Consider the following 20,645-nt stretch of genomic DNA (forward strand, 5'->3'; position numbering starts at 1 on the left):
CCATATATATATATATATATATATATATATATATATATATATATATATATATATATGAGAGAGAGAGTGTGCAACATTTCATTTTGTAATTCATCACTGCTAGATGAGGATGTACTTCCTTTTGAGGCATGATTTTGTACTTCTCTCTTCAATGTAACACCATCAGTGGTTCAGTTTGACTCTTTAGTGCATAGAGATTAGGAGTTGACTTAAGAAGCCAAGAGAGATTAAATACACAGTATGTTGTGAATGTAGATATTTTGAATGACTTTCTTGGTGATATTGTTTATGTTTGAAAATGGGAAAGAGTTTTGTCCTCTACAAGGAGATAAATGAGTGAAATACAGTGACTATATACAACAATGATACAATGTGACTATAATTGGAGAGAGTATGCTGGCTTGGTTAATTTCATACATAAGACTGATATCTGCAGCTGAAAATGTTGTGTCATGTATTCATGAAAAACTGGTAGAAATTTCTATTATATATGAAACTGCATTCTTTTTTTTTATAAAGTATTTAACCCTGATGGTTGCTCTTTTAAATCTATTTGAAGATTAAGTAATACATTACTTTTGTAGGGATGAAATTTAGTGGCTAATACAGATTATTTTGCTTTTCTAGGAAACTTTTACTTAAATGAACTGTATTTCTATATAATGCAATTTCAGCACATTATGTGGCCTGAAATAGAAATGAAACCTAAATTACTGCATTTTGCAGAATCAGTACTTATAAAATGGTATCGAGGGAATTTCATTTTTGCATACCAATCAAATATATATTATCAATGGTAGTATAACTTTCTCTTGATTTTCTTGGACTGGAGATGAGTTCATTTTCATAAAAAAAATAAATGAAAAAGGACAAGTAGAAATCTTTTCCATTCTCAGTACTGCTAAATTATATTTTCATAACAAATTCCTCCATCCCTGAATGTAAATACAAAGGCAACAGGTAACAGGTTAATGGTAACAGGTCTCACAACATTCCTTTCCTAAATAGTTCCATATGAAAGTTATATTTAAGCATGTAGGATAAACACAGGCATTATCTGTGGGCCAGCCTATGTGGCACACTCTGATTCAAAACACAAAGCATGCTCATCATTTCCCAAAAGTCAGAACATTGAATTTCCAAGGCAGCATAAGTAGCTGGCAGCTGGCCTACTAATGAGTCTGTACTCTCCATGTCTCCGTCAATGAACTTTATCCACATATAGACCATGGTGGTATGAACTCTCGTTATTCAGTTAGAGATAATGTGCTAACCATAGGCATAGACTTCCTTCATAAAAGTGTTTGTTCATCTTCAATAAAGCAGATACTGTTCCCAGAAATGTCTTGAGTGGTTTACCTCCACACCCTCTTGTTCTTTTAGGGAAAACCCAGGTAATGACTACATAAGTCAGGTTTGTAGATACAAGCTTGAAATCCTAGCTACTCAGGGAGCTAAGTCAAAGGATAGCCATTTCAAGGCATACATAGGCTACAGGGTGAGTTTTAAGGCCAGATTGGACAACTTCAGTAAAAAAAAAAAAATAGAAAGAAATACAGGGATATAAATGAATGGTTGTTTGCCTAGAATGAATCAGAACCATGGCTACACCTTCCATTCTATGATCAGTCATTGGCAAATGTTTATCATGACAAAACTAATTTAATTCTAGCATCAATATTAAATTTACAAAAAATGTTTTATAATGTTGGTACTAAGATAGTCTTTCTATTATGAATGACTGAGCATTCTAAGAAAAACAGGGAGGCAGAATAATTCAATAACTGTATCACTATGGTACATATATCTATTATGCAGAATTCAGAATCATTTATTTCAAGATTCACACATATTTGCAAATACAACCATTCTCTGTACCTGTGTGTTCAAGAATCAGAGAATCAAAGTATAACAACAGTTGCATAAAGTCAATTGATAGATTTTGCATTTTGTGTAAAATGGTACCATGAAAAAAATGCTAGAGTCACTTGATGTGGGTAATTCTAAGGTAGAATAGAGTTTATATCTTTAACGATGCTACTATATGCACAAGACATTTATGATTAGATAAAATAGTGCCCAAAAGACAGTAGTGATATTAGTTGAGGTATTGTAGCTTACATCAGAAATATGAACAAAATAATTTTCAATTTATTTTTTGATTTATTGAGTACCTGCAGTCATCTTCACATACCCAAGCTCAAATATATACACATATACATAATTTTAAAATGAAAAAGTATACCATATTTTTGAAACAATTCTGGTGAATAGAATCCACAATAATAGTCTGTTACATGTAATCTTTCTCGTTTTCAATTAGAATACAGTCAATTCATCTTCATTTAGTACTTACAAAAGTATATTTTTAGAGGATCATTAACAGTATTTCTTATCTCTTGAATGGCTGTCTGCATGTGCCATAGTCATGACCAGAGTAAAGCATCATTTTAGTAACATGCATTACTGGTATATCTGGAACCAAGCAAGGAGCAAGAACATTGCAGTTTGAAAATTAAGCTGGTGAATCACAGTTTCTGCTATTTACATTTCCTTACAGTTTTGCTCACACGAAAGACTTTGTAATGACTGTGGTAATATACCAATCAAGCTTAGTGAGCTGTGAAATTTTCAGATAACTGAGAAAATATTGCTGGGTGTGTCTGAGATGGTTCTTCCATGGAACTTAGCATTTTGATCAGTACATGCAGGAAAGATTTGTCCTTATTGGTGAGTTGATCATTATCTAATACATTGAGGGTAAGAATACAGCAAAGAAAGAAGAAGTGGAGAATTATGTCTGTCTTTTTAGAGCTAAGATGTTACTCTCCTCTATCCTTTTCCATTAGCACTTGTGGCACCCACAGAGTCAGACTCAGGAGGGATATTATTCTGGATCAATCATTCCTCATTTTTGATACAAAGTTGCAATCAGCAAATCTAGTTTTTCTATTTCTCCATTTTTATATGTCATATATTTGTAAAATCTAAAACTACAGTGTGTGGAGTTATAGACTTGCATTTCAAGAAAAGTAGTCTGTACTGACCTATTTGCAATAATACAGTAACATGTTTCAATAACCAGATTATCTTGATTATAATGCCAAGGAATTTAAGCAGGATAGTTTATCAGACTGTCATGTGTACACAATTTGTTTCTGTCACTCAAATTATATGTTCTTCAAAGATCTACCAGTTAGCAAGAATGAAGCTATATCATCTTCACATATATACATATTTTAGGAAATGTCCACTGTATTAGGCTTTCTTCTGCCAAATGACACTTAGTTTTACTTGTCCATCACCCTATTGCTTTCCTCATCCCCTTATTTTCTTTTCCCCATTTAATCTTCCTGTTCCAAATTCCAGTACTGTCATCACTTCTATTCAGAGTATCTGTTAGATTTTCACTTTCTAAGAAAATTCATGATTTAACCTGTTGCTTACTATCTACCTAGGTTCTGTAGTTATGTAAGTTTACTCTATTGATTGACTCATAGATCAGTGTCTTGATCAGGAAACACCATAGAAGCTTCTTCGTGTGGCATATGGAAATATATTGGAGACTCACAGCTAGAGAAAGTACAGACTGAGAGAACTTGAGGCTCTCAATCCTAAATGAAATACAGCTATCAAATCCCTTCCCTTGGGCCTCAAGGAACCCTAGAGAAAAGATGACAAAACTATTTTAAGGACCAGAATGGATGGAAAATACTGAGGGAAAAAAAAGGCTTTCTAAATGTAGAAAAATATATATATATATATTAACTCAGAGACTATGACAGTGTACACAGGGCCTGCATGGTACTGGGCTAGGTGGTCTCTCGGGCTAAGATGAGAAAAGTATACGGCTTTCTGCTTGGGGGTCCCCACCCAAGAGCTCTGCCCCTGTGGGTCTCAGACTGTGATCTCCACATGCCCGGAGTGGAACTCTGTGACTTTTCACAGCCCAACATCCACCCGGCGCCTGTGGAGTGAACTCAGTCAAGTTTCCATCCTGAGCCACAGTTCCAGCTACCTGGGGCGATAGACTCACCAAAACTGAGCCCAGCAGGACCCACGCCCACTTGTGGAAACTACAGCCCCACAAAGGACATCATCCACTGCTACATATGCAGTTGGAGTCATGGGTCCCTCCGTGTGTACTCTTTGATTAGTGGTTTAGACCCTGGGAGTTCTGGGGTTCTGGTTGGTTGATGTTGTTCTTCCTATGGAGTTGCAAACCCCTTCAGCTCTTTCAGTCCTTTCTCTAACACCTCCATTGGGGACCCGGTGCTCAATCCAATGGTTGGCTGTGAGCATCTACCTCTGTATTTGTCAGGCTCTGGCAGAGCCTCTTAGGAGACAGCTGTATCAGTTAATTCTTCATATTGGAACTTTGACAAATGGGGAACAGATAGCAATACAGTGTCAGGAAAGGTCTCTGTTTTGCTTTTTTTCTCACTTGTCAATCTCTTATCTATACAGTTTCAGGAGAAACTTCACAATGACCACTTTTCTTCCTATGCTTATTTTGTGTTCTTTACTGTCACATAACAGTGATATTTATTCTTTCCATTCTGCAGCATCAACCAATTATCTATTTCCTCTCTTCATCTCTTTCTCCTTTTCCTTCTCTTTCTTCTCCTTCATTATCTTTTCCCTTCTTCTCCTCACCCTTTCTCTCTCTCTCTCTCTGAGTCTCTCTCTCTGAGTCTCTCTCTCTGAGTCTCTCTCTCTCTCTCTCTCTCTCTCTCTCTCTCTCTCTCACCCTCTGAGTCTCTCTCTCTGAGTCTCTCTCTCTCTGAGTCTCTCTCTCTCTATGTCTCTCTCTCTCTATGTCTCTCTCTCTCTCTGTCTCTCTCTCTCTATGTCTCTCTCTCTCTATGTCTCTCTCTCTCTCTCTCTCTTTCTCTCTCTCTCTCTCTCTCTCAGTGTGTGTGTGTGTGTGTGTGTGTGTGTCTGCACATCTATTTAACAATATGTGTACATATGTGTTCATTCTTTTGGGAGCTATAATACAGTATGAGAGTCTTTTCTGAGAAGCTATCTATTATATTCTTAGAGACAGGGACTTTCTCAGGTTAAAATTATCCAAAGTAAGCTTGACTGACAGGCCAGTATGTCTTAGAGATTTGCCCTGAGATTGCAAATACATATCACAAGGCCCATGTGTTGTTGTTATTCTTGTTGTTGTTGCTTTGTTGCTTGTTTGCTTAAATGGAGAAAACCAAAATTTTATGTGGAATCCAGAAATTAACTTAGGGCTTCCCACTTGGATTGCCCACACTTTTTTGATGAATATATCTCCCCAGTTCAGATAGTGCAATTTACAGTCTTTTTTATGGATCTATTTTCTAGAGAATTTGGTGTATCATTTAAAAAATACATTAAATCTAAAATTTCCCAATTTATAAAATACTTGGTTAATCTCCTATATGTCACATGGTTGTGTTTTAAGTGTATAAGTAGAATGAATCACCTTTTCAAATTTCTAAACAAATTTGACCAGCCACTATGTGGTAAGCATCTATACTCAGAATAATAAACACAGCTAGATTTTTTTACCATAAAGGTGGTTGGTACAAACAAGTTATTATGGTAAATTGACATATTTTTAATACTGAGTTTCCTCTTACTATCAATTAACAAATATAATTTGTATAATCTAATATTTCTATTCTCATGTAAAAATTAAAGGCAAAGAACCCCACAACCCATCAGATTTAATTTAAATATTAAAGGAAATTTCTACTTTTGATTTTTTTTAAGAATCAAGCAATATAAAAACGCTATGTGGAAAGAATGTAGATTTAACTGAAATTTCATGATAACTTAGCTGCTAATTTTCATCAAACCTTATTTACTATGACAATTAGTTTTAACTTTGAAATAGCCTTTGGTTTTATCTTTTTTTTCTAATAAGACTAAATTTATTCAATATCCTAGAGTAAAAGTTTTGATTATAAGTATCCAACAGTATAAAAAGTACAAAACAGATCTGTAGATTTCTAATATATTAATACAAAGTGCATGACTACATACAGTACAACCTACAGGCAGAGAGTGGAGGGGAGAAGGCTGTGGTTGAGGTCTAGTAATAAATAAATAAATACAGAAGTAGAGATGATCCATCAAAGTATATTCTACCACCAATACTGCAGCCAAAATGTAAAAAAAAAAAAAAAAAAAAATCCCATGTCAAAGTAACGCTGGAGAATGGTAATGGCTGGACTCTGTACTATACCAGGGATGTGGAGAAAACACCCACTCATTGGGCAGTCTGTGTATGTGGTAGCTTGTACTAGGTAGGTTTTTCCCAAAAGGAAGAAATACACAATGCAAAACTATAGGATGCCACAAACTGTGGCCTCTCCTTGTTGTGAAACTCTAAAAGAGTTTTAAAATCCAGTTTCTAAAATAATCACGAAGAACAGAATACTAAGGCAGCCACGGACACCTCCTCTACGAGGTCTCAAGTGGCACTACTGTTTTTCCTGAACTTTGAGAAGAGGCAATTAGACAACTTCAGTTGGGTTCCACTGAGAAGCCAATGGAATCATTGAGATCTAGAGGTGTGGTGCTCTATTCAGCTATTGTGTTGTTAAGAACACAACCCAACCAACCAACTTAGCCTCAACACACAACTCTTCTCTTCTAGTCAACTTTAAATAGTGGGAGGAAAACAATGAAACAACAAAACCCCAAACCCTAATAAGGTCTATGACAAGGCAAAGAACTACTCTATAGATAAAACCTCCACAAAGGTCAACTGAAGTAATCCAGAGCTAGAACTGAATCATGTGGACTTCAGTGAATCCCAGACAGTCGTGTTAACACCAATTATTTACATATTGTAAGCCCTCTAAGAAACGTGTCCCAAGCAGCATCAACTGTGCCCCATGCATCCCCAGGACTTACACATTCTGTAGTTTCTAACCACATAAGACAATAAGACTAGTGACTTGATGGACTCTATCTCTTCAAAGGCCTCACAGAAAGTTAGTTTGGTTGAATAAATTGTATTACACTGGTAACATTTATTTAGAAACTCTTTATAATGGATTATGTAGTACACATTTCATGGATGTACGTAAATTGATTCCAGATGGCCTTTAGCATTCATGCTTTCCAGATAAGTACTTATTCTAGTGTTGGTACACAGAACTCATAATTCCATTGTCAATCATTGAGAAAGCACCCTTTACATTAATAGATTTCCCACATCATGTAACCCTATTATTGTGTTAGGAAAAAGGAATGAATTTTACCATGTATTTTTGACCTTCATTCATACATTGAACTTTTAGAAGTAAAAATGCTCTAAACCATATTTGTCATTATCACCAGTTATTATTCAAAAGTGATGTGACTGACAGAACCACATCCCAAGTTATTTTTCCTTCAATCATGAATTCTCATTTTTGACCCAAAGGCAACAGTGTTATGCAAAGTAAGTAACATTGCATCTGTTTGAATAAAATAATTCTCCCACTGTAATGTCACAGAATACTACAAATCTTCTTGTTAAGGGAGGTGCCTCTAAGGGGATTATGAGTTACTGCCTTTACCTGAGGAAAGCAATAAGCAATAGCATGTTTTCCTGACTTTGTTATGGGACTTTTAAACAAATGTGGCATGAGGATATTATTTATATGCAGTGGAGCACTGTCTCATTATAAGAAACTAATTGGCTAAAAACAAACTTGCAGGGTGATACTGTTGAATTCATATTTAATATAACCCAAATTTCACTTAGTAATAACATCTTGAAAAGGAAAAATTGGGAACTAGGTTTTCAGAGTCTCCTCAGCTCATAAAGCATTGGTATCATCTTTTCTGGTGGCACTGACCTCACCGATTAACACACTCCTACATAGTCTGCACAAAATAAGTGAAACTAATCATTCAAACTTTGGAATTTGTAAATGCTACTTAACTGGGTAAAAGAAGCATAGTAGTAACATGAAATGTAGATTACATTTACAAAAGGAAGGCATTTCAATCAATTCCTGGGAATCTAGTAACTACATTTAATGTGCAAACACTGCCAAGTAGAAAACATGCCAAACTTTATTTCATACCTAAATAATGTTTATGTTTAGTTATAAACTTTATGAAAATGTCTTTAATTAAATTGAAAAGAGATTATTTACATATGTAGAGATTTTCTGCATCATTTCTTGCTTTCTTTATTAATTTACTTGCCCAATCTTTAAAAAATATGTTTGATATATAAAAAATTAGAATTCAGCTTGTCTGCATGACCATTTACCAAAACAAGTCTGTTGATCCTTCAGGCAATTGACCTCCCAGTTATAGACTTTTCACCAAATTTGTAGTCTAAGACATTGAGTCCCTCCAATGAAGTAGTGCCCATGTTCAGTAAGTTGTTGGTTACCCCCACTATCATCATGCCATTATCATACACATAGGATGATCTTATCAGGAAGAGTCCATTACTAGGAAAGAGCATTAATAAATGATTTGTCCTTCAGGAATCTGTATTGCACCTTCTAGAACCATGAAAGATTTTGGTAAAATGTATAAAAAATCAGTACTTAAAGACTGATATTTATTAAAAAACAAATTGTATGATATTTTATATTACTTTATTTTTCTGTGGTTAAGACAGTATGTTTTCTTTATATTTGAAACAAAAAATAAATATGATATATTTAGCAAAATTTATGATCATTGATGTGAATTTTATTTATATGTGATGTTATCAAGTCAGTTTTGTTTACTTAATATTCATAGATAAATGCAATAAAATGAAATTCCACATAGCATTTAAACATACATAGATAATATAACATATCCTTCAAGCTTTGAGAATTAAAAGCTTTCTCTGGCCATTGTGAATGTCTATGTGTGTGTGTGAGTGTGTGTGTGTGTATGTGTGTGTGTGTGTGTTTGTGTGTGTGTGTGTGCATGTGACTGTATAAAATTATTGTCTTATAGAACAACTAGGAATGCAAAGTTAGATTGAAATTATTTTCATATGATTTTCTCTAGAAAAGAAACTAATTTAAACAAAAGAAATTCAGACAATCACTGACATTTTTTCTTAATTGTATTTGGGATAAATTTCAAATATAAATATATTTTAAATTTAAGTTTCAGTTAATCAAATACATATGATTTTAGAATTCTTACAACAAATGGGTAATTTATACTAATAATTTTGTGCATCTGTCATTTCAATTTTTATTTCTAATATGCTTACAATAAATTGTTTTGTTCTTCCAAGGTTATTGAAGTGCTAACATAACTTTTTCTTCAATATAGTACATATATTACTATATTTTGAGGATTTAGTTTTTCATATACTTTATAATGCTACATTTAATGATACTGTATTCATTTTGTATAATACCTTCTGTCTATCCTTTAAGAGATAGATCATATATACTGCATATTATACAATGAAAAGATCAATGAACAAACTTGAAAACATTGTTTATATTAAATATATAAGTATCACTTCTTGGCCTTTGAGCTAAGATCAAGTGAAATACATGTCAGTTTACATTGTTATAAGTTTCAAAGATTGTGAGTTAAATCTTTTATAGTGAACACCATCCTCACTAGGAAGATGGCTACTAGTTCAGAAGATGGGATTTTATTTGGTTTTGTAAGAAACTATTAGGCTATTTTTCAAGTTGACTGTGCATTTTCATACAACCTTAAATGAAGAAGAAACTTGCTACTTCATGTCCTTGTTAGTGCCAATATTTTGGATTTTGGCTATTCCTGAATTGTATGTGGCTAAATCTTATTCTAATCTGAAATTTTCTAAGTATTTACAAGATTGAACAGCTTTTTAAGTGTCTATTTGTTATTTGCATAACTCCTTTGGTGAGGAAGATGTCCACATTTTTTATATTTTATTTTGGTTAGTATGGTTTTTTTGTTTCCTTCTTTAAGGCAGTTTTGACTATCTAGCATTTTTCAGATCTATTCTTTACTAAATCTTCCCCTAATCTTTGGCATATCATTTCATTGTCTTGACATTGTTAGAATATTTTAATTTTAATTAAATTCTGGTAACCGTTTTTTTAAAAATAAATCAGATCATTGGTATTGTCTCTGAAGGTTCTGTCACAATTATAGTCATTAAATTGCTTCATGTTATTTTGTAACAGTTTTGTAATTTTGCAAGTTTTATGCTGGTTTGTGATCTAATTTGATATGTTTTGTGATGAGTGACAAATATAAGTTTAAATATTTTTATATTCATATCTCTTGTTCCAATACCAGTTGTTGAAAAGTCTTTTGGCATCATAATTCATTTGCTTTTTGTCAAAATGTAGTTCAGCATACATGATTGTTGTTATCAAGGACAAAAAAGAGGTAAAGCTGGTAGAAAAGGACCTGAATTCAATATCCTGAGTCTGAAGGGAGAAGTGCATTCTCAGAGTTTGCACTCTTCATTCAATGGCATGAAATAATTCACATGTCTGGCACAGTTATTTATGCAGAGAAACAAAGAAACCATAGAGCTAAAGATAAAGGGTATGGAGAATTTTCAAGAGCTTAATAAAAAGGGGCTATGAATGAAAATTTCATCAATCTGAATACCCAGAAATTCCTGAGTTGACCTTAGCTACTAAACCCCTCAGAGACTGGACAATGCATTAATCTGAAGCACCAAACCTGAGGAGAGCCATTTCTCATAATAATTAACTCCTTTGTGATTTCCTACAGTAAAGTATCTAATATGTGTAAAATTTGGCCAGCATCTGTATTTCATAGTAAATTGTCTTATTTTGAAATGAAGAACTTGTATTTTTTACGTCACTTCTCTATGCTCATTCACAGTTTCAGTGATCCCAGCCACCATGCAAATTTTGTGAATCTGTTCTTCTCAAATCATGAATCAGCTTCTGCTAGAACTATGTGAAAGATTTGACTACTTGAATGAATAATTATTTAAAAAATACTGTTGGTATACTTTAATATCAGTTCATACTGCTCTGACCCAAATCTCTCCAAGTAGTAGAATTATCAACTTAGAAAGAAAATTCTTAGGATTTTAGTTGAAACTGAGGAAGAGCAGATAAAACAAGCAAATGGCATAGCATTAAGTAAAAGGTACAATATTTGTGGATATTTATATAGATTGTGAAACTAAAAAATGAAGTAAGCGTGACACAAAAAGATCAAAGAGAGGAGATGGAGTTGAAATGACACCTAAAAACGTAAGTTGTAAAATAAATGAATAACAAATAGAAATACAGTACAGTGGTTAAGGAATTGAGAGAGAGACAGAAAAAGGGTGATAATGATGTAGGAGACATTATGATAACTAATGGAGGAGGAATTTAAATGACATTACTGGTGTTATAGAATTCTATGGATGTGATTACAATTTGATTTATGTAGTACTCAGGGGTTTAACTATATTAAATTCATTTTAACATATCACACAGCTTTCAAAGTTTTATCATTATAATATTCATGCTGAAGGGGAGAAATCTCTTGGCACCCTTGTGAACTGCAAACAATAGAGATTGGGGAGGTTCACATGATTGTCTCTGCTTTTATAGAGGAAGATCATTATCAGCCATTTACACAGTTTTTTCCTCTCTGAAAATTAGCGCCTAATAAAATTGAACCTGATTTAGAGTCTCTGTGAAGAAGTGATGTGTAATTCTGATAGGTCTCACTTTATGCTTCTTTGATCTTTTCCTTTGTAGTCTTTGTTCTGTAGATTTTGTGTTTTGATTATTATATGACACAAGTATTTTCTTTTCTGGTCTAATCTAATTGGTACTCTGTATGTTTCTTGTATGTTTATAGGCATCTCTGTCTTTAGGGAATTTTCTTTGATTTTGTTGAAAAAAATTCTGGTTCTTGTAGCTAGGACTCTTCACCTACTTCCTGTTATTCTTAAGTGTGGTCTATTCAAAGTATCACCAATTTCCTGGATGTTTTGTGTCAGGAATTTTTTAGATTTTACATTTTCTTTGCCTGATGTATCATTTCTTTTCTGTTGTATCTTATACTCCTAACATTTTCTCTTCCATCTCTTGTATTCTGATGGTTATGCTTACATTTCTTGTTCCTGTTCTTTTCCCTAGGTTTTCTGTATCCAAGATTCCTTCAGTGTATATTATCTTTATTTTTCTTATTTCTATTTCACAACTTGAACAGTTTTATTCAATACCTTCTCCTGTTTAATTTTATTTTCCTGAATTTAAGTGATTTATTCATTTCCTTGTTAAAGGGCTATATAATCTTTATAAGATTGGATTTAAGGTCATTTTCTTGTATTTCAGTTGTGTTAGTATATTCATGGATTTCTGCTGTACAATAGCAGTGCTCTGAAGGTGACATGTTGCTTTATCTTTTGTAGTTGTCTTCTGTTTTATGGATATTTTATTTATTTACATTTCAGGTGCCATCCCCTTTCTCCATTTCCCCTCCCTAGGTACTCTTATCCCGTAACTCCTCCTCCATTTTGCTTTTATAGCATTTTAGTTACATGAAAGTATTAAAGTCAGTTCTAGGTGGAGGAACTAGCAATACAATAGATGCAAATAATCAAGGAACAAGCAAGACAATACACACAAATAGTCAATTAACAAGTAAGTCAATAAACAAAATTCTGTGAACACTCCCGTGATCACTGTTTCTAAGGTCTTATCAGGATGACCAAAACATCTGAGCCAACTTCCCTGTCCTAGCCCAGAGTCATTTTCATATCTGAAGCTTACTTCCTTGTTCTAGCCTAAAATTTAGATTCTTGCCTGAAATCACTTTTTTGTTCTAGCCAATGTCAGATTCTTGCCAAGCAGCCCCAAAAGCTCTTTGAATCTCCCCCTTTTTATTTCATAAACAAGACTGTGCCTGTCTTAAGTTGTTCTGCCAAGAATGTCTTTCTTACTTGTCATAGAATATGCATTATCAAAAGCAATGATCTTCTGTATTAGGTTGGTAAGGTTTTGTACAGAATCTTATCTGTCCTTTGCTTGCCAGTCTGTTAATTTAATCACTCTGTTTGGGGGTCTATTTTCAGATTCAAGCCATTACTTTGGCTGCAAACCTGTTAATGTTGTTAAAGACAAACTTTAACACAATAGGCAGGAATAAAAGAATTCCCAGGGCAGAAAGGACTAGCATGATCAAGCTGTATATACCATTCTTGAATCTAGACCAAAATAGAAATACTGACCTCAGACCATGGGTATCTGCAGCATCAACTCTTAGTAGAGCAACATTCTTTAAATTCATAAGGGCACCAATGCCTTATGTTCTAAGATCAAAAATTGACATATGGGACCTCATAAAATTGCAACGCTTCTGTAAGGCAAAGGACACTGTCAATAGGACAAAATGCCAACCAACAGATTAGAAAAAGATCTTTACCAATCTTACATCTGTTAGAGGGCTAATATCAAAAATCTACAAAGAATTCAAGAATTACACTCCAGAGAATCAAATAACCCTATTAAAAACGGGGTACAGAGCTAAACAAAGAATATTCATCTACTGAATATAGAATGTCCAAGAAGCACCTAAAGAAATGTTCAACATCTTTAGTCATCAAGGAAATGCAAATCAAAAGAAACTCGAGATTCTATCTCACACTAGTCAGAATGGCAAGATCAAAAGCTCAGGTGAGTGCAGATGCTAGCCAGGATATGGAGATAGAGGTACACTCCTCCAGTTTTGGTGGGATTGCAAGCTGGTATAATCACTCTGGAAATCATTCTGGCTGTTCCTCAGAAAGTTTGACATAGTATTACCTGAAAACACAGTGATAACACTCCTGGCCATATACCCAAAAGATGCTCCAACATTTAACAAAGACACATGCTCCACTGTGTTCATAGCAGCCTTATTTATAATAGCCAGAAACTAAAAAAAAACCTCTTTCAACAGAGGAATGGATGCTCAAAATGTGGTACATTTACACAATGGATTACTACTCTGCTATTAAAAACAATGAAATCATGAAAATCTTAGGCAAATGGATGGAACTATAAAATATCATACTGAGTGAGATAACCCAATTACAAAAGAACACACATGGTATACACTCATTGATAAGTGAATATTAGCTCCAAAGTTCACAATATCCAAGATATTACTCACCAATGAGATGAAGCCCAAGAAGAAGAAAGACCAAAGAGTGGGCACTTCCATCCTTCTTAGAAGGAGTAAGAAAGTACTCATGGAAGCAAATACAGAGACAATGTGTGGAGTAGAAACTGGAGGAGGAACTGTCTAGAGATTGCCTCACCTGGGGATCCATGCAAGTGCAGTCACCTTATATTGTTGTGTATGTCAGGAGCCTGATATACCTGTCTCCCTGAGAGACTCTGCCAAAGCCTAACATATACAGAGGATGCTCATAGCTAACCATTGAACTGATCACAGCATCTCCAATGGAGGACTTAGAGAGAAGACTGAAGGAGTTGAAGGACCTTGTAGCCCCATGGGGAGAGTGACAATAATAACCAACCAGAGCTCCCAGGGTCTTTGTATTTGTCTTCTTAAGATGGCCTTTAGATATCTAGTTGTCCCTGTATATTCCTGGTGCATCAGGTTTCTGATGAGCAGCCTTGGCCCAACAATGGAACTCAAAGAGCTGTGCATGTGTCAGAGCAGCTGGGCATCTTCCAGGGAGCTTGGTATGCAAGGCAATGGTACGATTCAAAGGAGCTAACCTGTATGTTTCTGGCTGTGTACCTAATAAAGGTGAACAGCTAGGGGCTCAGACAATCTCTACAAACATTTCTTAAGCTAGGCTCTTTTTCTTATTCATAAGTTACCGTATCATACCTGACAGTTGAATATTCTATTCAGAAGATCTTTTTACATACCAACAAAAATTTAGACCTGTATATAAAGGTACTGACAAAAAATTTCCAATGTCATTTGCTCCAGTGCTGTTCATGTTATTTTATAGGAAATCTGTATATCAATTATGCATCTTTAATAATTTGATAAAATTCTTCACCCTGTTTTTAATGAAATTATCTTGAATTGAAAAATTGCATAGATTTCATTATAATATTTTGTTCTTTTTTCTTTCAGTTATGGGTAAATATATCTTTAAGGAAGAAGGAAATGCATATTGTTTACCTGACTTTATTCCTTAGGTAGATAGATCCTAAATAAATACAATATGCTTATTAGCAAGGCACAAACCATTATATGTAATTTTTAAAATAATTGCACTACCAAGGTCAAATTATAAAATAACCTTAATTTCAAATAACTGCTGTTTTTCAGGTAACCTATATTAATATCTGGACATGTATATCAGACATAAAAGTCTAATGGTAGCCTGAAGCACGCTTTACATTCTGAGAAACAACCATAAATGGAATCAAATCATGTTCCTGTGGTGAGCCAGTAAAGTTATGTGTCAGTGGTATTGCAATGAGATGATGTCATTAAACAGCAAATTTTATGTGATATTTTATATCTCCAAATAGCTTCAGTACACTCTCTTGATGTTAAGTAAATATCAATGTCAAGGTCTTAATATTTCAATACATCTCTCTTAATTTGTTTTGCATCTATGTACAATAAAAGGAAGCATCACTTCAATACATATAATTAAAGATAAAAATGAATTTTAATCTACTCACAATCTACATCTAGAATTCTCATGCAGACCTAGCAACCGCACACTAATTTGGCTCCTTTAAGGTGGATGACACTTTCCCACTTAGACAATTGCAAAACTGCAGGAGTTAGAATTGTTTGTGAAATCACAGGCAAAATCAATTATCCGCTTATGCAGCAAAGCTAAAAGTGACAAGAACATCAGCAAGTATCTGAAGAGTAAATTTGCTGTATTTCTTTTGAAGTAGACAGGAATAAATTACAAGTTTCACCAAGCAGTGTTTCCAGAGCACCTTATACTAGAACAATAAGAAAAATACTGTGTACACCTATTAAAATTTGATATGTCTGAAATTATGCAGCCTTTAATAATTTGAAAATGTCATTTGTAAAATTTTGTTTTCCCACAGAGTTACATCATAATACACAATTTGTAATAGAGCTTGAATTGACCCACCTATTCTCTAGGCAAGTTTCCTTCTTTCTTTCAAAATTACTTACCAGGCTTTGGGCTTTTTAAAAAGAAGTTATATCAAAATTAAAGAGAAAACACCAAATAATTTACGAATTAGATCTTAAAATGGTATTATTTCAGTACAGCCTGAGTGAGGATCTAGGAGCAATATATGTATGTAAAAGTATGTACAAATAGCATTTATAATTATATTCTCAGGAATTCTTTCTGAAAGAATTGAGTGAAAACAGGTGTCTAACAAAAGATAATTTGTACATAAAGAATAAAAATAAGTTTTCTTATTAACTGAACATTAGAGTTTACCAGTATGAAAATATTACTTGATAATTAATTAGAAGTCTTTGGGAATATTAGAATGGAGGAAGCCAGATCAGGGAGGCTGTAGGTACAAGAAAAAAATGAATAAATAAATTAATTGATGAATAGATGAAACTAGCAACAACTGTTTCTGTAAAAATATAGTGAAGAGTGCTGGGAGGATCACACATTTAAAGAGGAGTCATATTTTATATTTTTATGTCAATATATAATACTGCAGTGAAAGTGGATATAGAAAAGTCTTAATAAAATCTCAAAGGGAAATAAAAATGATCCAGTATAATTCAATCCAGTATATGAGAGAGTAAAAGAAAATTTAAATTTAGGTTTATCCACAATGCTACAAGATTAATAAAATCTATAATAGTTATTGACCTTCAAACATGATGTGGAATTTTACTTCAAATATATGTATACAACAGTTTCTAAGGAAATATTGGCCAAAACAAAGGTAACTTGTCTTAGAAATCAAATAACAATAGGAAAGAATATTACATAGTCATCCTTTTACCTATTAAAATAGTGTTTTATATTAAATTATTTTATTTATTTACATTCTAAATGTTGTCCACACTCCTGGTCACTGCCCCCCAAGATCTTTTCAACCTATCCCTTTTACCCTTAGGCTCTGAGAGGGTGTTGCACCTCCCAACCAACCACTCCACTCACCCACCAACCCTCCTTCACTTTACCTCCCCCAGCACAACCTTACCCTGGGGTATCATCTATGAGAACATTTTAAATACAGTATCTTACACTGTATTCAGGTTAGCCTAGAGCTCACTGTGTATGCCAAGTTGGTCTTGCAATCTCATTATCATCCTGATTCAGCCTCCTGAGTGCTGATTACAGGGGTGAGGTTCCATGCCAAGCAGTCTTCATCTGGTTGAGGTTGAGAAAAATATTTTTTTTTTTTTTTAGTCTGGCAATTTCATTTACATGGTTTAATACAAAAACTTCAAAATAATCACATAAAATAATAAGGGAGCTGCAGAAAGAGACTTGGCATCATCTGATGATAGTATAATCCTGTCCTTTAATCTACTCATTCTAATTCTTGGTTTAGATCCTAGGTAGTCACTTAAATAAAGTATTATAAATATATCAGGTGGGTTCATTACTTTTCTCTTATTATTATTATTTTTTGCAGGAGAAAATCTTACAAACTCCTTAAAGTGTATAACACCAGCACATGTATGCTATAGCAAAGAGGTATAATATTCATTTATAAAAAAATAACCACTGCAAGTTAATATAATGGAAAATAGATGGTGAATTTGGGCAGAAACAAAACAGTGAATCAAGGTAATGACTGGAATAAGAGAATTATGAGGATGTTAGGCAAGAGGAAGTAGAAGGAAGGGCCATCTGCAGCCAGCTGTTTCTTAGGCAGTACTTTAGATGTCTGGATATCAATTTAATAGCATCCTCTGAGGGAGAAAAATGGCATGATCAGTGGTCAGTAATGCCCTGTTAGGCAGGGGATTAAATATTGTAAAGAGAATGTGTGTATCAAGCACTATAATGGAAAATGTCCAATCAGCATGTAATTCATTTTCAAGGCCTGGCCTTTCACAGCTAGATTAAAAATAAACCAGTCTTCAGCTCTCTGAGGTGATAAAAATCCAAAAGCTGCTTATACCAAATTGCAAGGTTATAGCTGAACTGGTGGCAGTTTATTTGAACAGTCTCAAAAGTAAACAGAAGACTAACAAATAGTAAACATTATTTATTTCTTCCCAGAGCAAATTTTTTAAAAAAAATATAAGAAGTGAATTTGCAACAATAAATGCAGTGGATATTATTCATTACTATTTCAGAAACATACTTAGTTCTAAATCTCCAGATTAAAAGACTAAATAATAAGATTAAAGTTCAATATTTCTTTTAAAGCAGGTAGAAAAGTGGGGTAGATGGGTAATTTTTTATTGAAGATTTTCATTATTTACATTTCAAATGTTATCACCTTTCCTGATTTCCACCCCCAGAAGCCCCCTATCCTATCCACCATCCCCCTGCTTATATGAGGGTGTTCCACTCTTGCCTTCTTGCCTATGCATTCCTCTACACTGGGGCATTGAGCCTTCAGAGGACAAAGGGCTTCTCCAATTGATGCCCAACAAGGCCATTCTCTGCTACATATGTGACTGGAGCCATGAGTTGCTACATGTGTACTCTTTGGTTGGTAGTTTCGTCCCTGGGAGCTCTGAGGGTGTGGTTGGTTAATATTGTTATTTTTCCTATCGAGTTGCAAACCCCATCAGCGCTTTCAGTCCTTTCTCTAACTCCTCCATTGCGGACATTATGCTCAGTCCAATGGTTGGCTGTGAGTGCCCACCTCTGTATTTGTCAGGCTCTGGCAGAGTCTCTCAGGAGAAAGCAATATCAAGCTCCTTAAGCATGCACTTCTTGGCATCCACAATAGTGTCTGGGCTTGATGACTGGATATGGGATGGATCTCCAGGTGAGGCAGTCTCTGGATGGCCTTTCCTTCTGTCTCTAGTCCATACTTTGTCTCTGTATTTACTCTTGTGAGTATTTTGTTTCCTCTTCCAAGAAGAACCATAGCATCCACACGTTGGTTTTACTTCTTGAGTTTCATGTGGTCTGTGAATTGTATATTGGGTATTCCAAACTTTGGGGCTAAAATTCACTTATCAAAGAGTGCATACCATGTGTATTCTTTTGTGATTGGGTTACCTTACTCAGGATGATATTTCTAGTTCCATCAATTTGCTTAAGAATTTCATGAATTCATTGTTTTTAATAGCTGAGTAGTACTCCATTTTGTTAATTTACCACATTTTCTGTATCCATTCCTCCACTAAATGACATCTGTGTTCTTTCCAGTTTCTAGCCATTAAAAACAAAAGACTGCTATGAACAGTGTAGAGCATATGTCCTTATATTTTGGAGCAACTTTTGAGTATATTCCTAGAAGTGATATAGCTGGATCCTCAGGTAATACTATGTCCAATTTTCTGAGGAACAGCCAGACTGATTTCCAAGGTGGTTGTACCAGCTTGCAATCCTATAAAAAATGGAGGAAGTGTTCCTCTTTCTCCACATCCTCTCCAGCATCTGCTCTTAGCTGAGTTTTTGAGCTTAGTCAGTCTGACTTATGTGAGGTGGAATACCAAGCTTGTTTTGATTTGCGTTTCCCTGATGACTAAGGATTTTTAACATTTCTTTAAGTCCTTCTTGGCCATTCTATAATCCTCAGTTGAAAATACTTTGTTTAGCTCTGTACTCCATTTTTAATAAGGTTATTTGATTGTTTGGAGTCTAACTTCTTGAGTTCTTTGTATATATTGGATATTAGCCCTCTATCAGATGTAGGACTGAAAAAGATCTTTTTCTAATCTGTTGGTTGCCATTTTGTTCTATTGACAGTGTCCTTTGCCTTACAGAAGCTTTACAATTTTATGAGGTTACAGTTGTCAATTTTTGATCTTAGAGCATAAGACATTGGTGTTCTGTTCAGGAAATTTCCCCTGAGCCCTGAAGCCTTATCACCTTGGCAAAAGGATACTCTTGGTCTCCTTAATAATACCTTCAAGAAACAAAAGCCATGTGCACAAGAATTTTTTCTTTTCTTCTTTCATTCCACCCTCTCTTTCTCTCTCATTCTCTCTCTATCTCTTCTCTCTGTCTCTCCCTCCTTCCCCTCTTCTTTCTTCCTTCCTTCCTTCCTTCCTTCCTTCCTTCCTTCCTTTCTTTCTTTCTTTCTTTCTTTCTTTCTTTCTTTCTTTCTTTTTCTTTCTTTCTTTCTTAGCTTATCTGTTTTGTTTGCCAAGATCTCTCTTTTTACCTGTATTCTTTCTCCTTGTTCACTTTCCATTTATCTCCTTCTAGCATCCGCCAAGATTTCTAGCCTTTTTTCAATGCTATATGCTCACCTTAATGCTTATAAAGTATGGAGTTTCCATTGAGTCTAAATGTTTCTTTTTTAAAGGTAAGATCCTTTACTATATTTTTACAAAACATATTTAGTTATAAACAGTATCCCTCAATATTTAGTCATTAATGTTTATATTTCTTTTTTAAAGTTATTATTATTATTAATTATTTTATTTATTTACATTTCAAATGTTGTTCTCCTTCCTGGTTCCCGTTTGTCCAAGCCCCTTCTCATAGCCCCTAAGGAGTTGCTCTGTCATCTACCCACCCACTGCTACTTCACTCCTCTATCATCTCCCTTCTCTGGGGCACCAAACCTCCACATAACCAAACCTCTCCCCTCCCATTGATGCCAGATATGTAGCTACATATGCAGCTGGAGCCATGG

The sequence above is a fragment of the Grammomys surdaster genome, unplaced genomic scaffold (assembly GCF_004785775.1).
Source record: "Grammomys surdaster isolate TR1022 unplaced genomic scaffold, NIH_TR_1.0 196, whole genome shotgun sequence".
NCBI classification, from domain to species: Eukaryota; Metazoa; Chordata; class Mammalia; order Rodentia; family Muridae; genus Grammomys; species Grammomys surdaster.